Source organism: Phalacrocorax carbo, chromosome 7 (genome assembly GCF_963921805.1).
Source record: "Phalacrocorax carbo chromosome 7, bPhaCar2.1, whole genome shotgun sequence".
Taxonomy (NCBI): domain Eukaryota; kingdom Metazoa; phylum Chordata; class Aves; order Suliformes; family Phalacrocoracidae; genus Phalacrocorax; species Phalacrocorax carbo.
This window is the reverse complement of record NC_087519.1, coordinates 42,996,171-42,997,293: the sequence shown is the minus strand read 5'-3', so window position 1 is coordinate 42,997,293 and position 1,123 is coordinate 42,996,171.

Below are 1,123 nucleotides of genomic sequence, written 5' to 3'. Positions count from 1 at the left end.
CCCCGCCCCGGTGTCCCCCTGGGGCGGCCGCGCTGCAGCCCCGCCCCGGCGGGCACCCCCGGCACCGCGTACTTTGCGCACGTAGGGGCTGAGGGGGCGCGCAGCGGCGGAGCCGGAGCGATCCCCTCCCCCCGCCCCGCCCGCGGGATCACCCCGAACCCCGCAGCCTCCTGCGACGCCCCGATCCCTGTCCTCGGGTGGCACCGTGGGGGTGCGTGTCCTGGTCCTGAATGAAATCAGTGTCACCGTTTGTGCAGTCGTGTACGGCTTTGCCAATGCTTAAGAAATAGTAATGCTGCCATAAAATTTCTTCTTTATTTAAATTCTAAAGTAAACTCAGAATGCTTCATTTTGTTTACCAGTTGGTAATCTTGACCCATTTTAGTAGCCTTTTCAGTCTGGCTGTGAAAGATACTCTTTAAAGGGCTGTGGCAGAGCTCACAGTAATGAACCCAATACTTGTGTGTTTGTAGGATTTGGGCCAAAGTTGTCTGAGAAAAGAAATGAAGAATTAAGTCAGTATTCAGTGTTAAGCCAGTATTCTTACTGAACACAAGAAAACTTGATATTTTAAAAAATGTTTACAGAAACCACATTGTTAGTGCTGTTGGATGGTGACATATGGATTATCATATCAATAAATGATAATTTATCTTTTAAGGATTGTTTTAAGATACCCCTGCCCCTCTTCTTGCATTAAGTGCTTCTCCCCATGTCTGTAGTAAAGTGTTCAGGCACAGCCAACTGAAGGGAAGACTGGAGGAACGAAACAGAAATTCTGCTGCATGCAAGGCAGAACATAAACCTATTATCTTATTTTTAGCTTATTTATTAAGCACTTAACATTCCTATTCTTGCAAAATACAAGGAAGGGCGGTCCCACTCCCAAGCTTTAAAGGAGTGCTGGATGCTGCAATTTAGCAGATGTAATACCTGTACTCTCCCTTTCGCAGTGCTGGATGAAGAAAGCAGTTGAATAACCTGGATCCACGCTTGCTAAATTTCCGAGAGGATTTGTGTGGGAGAAGTGCAGCTGCTATTGGGATGTCCCAGAGCTTTGGAGGCCGCCTACAAGACGGCTGGTAAGTGACAGGTGCCAACAGCGTTCCTGTGTGCACAGAGG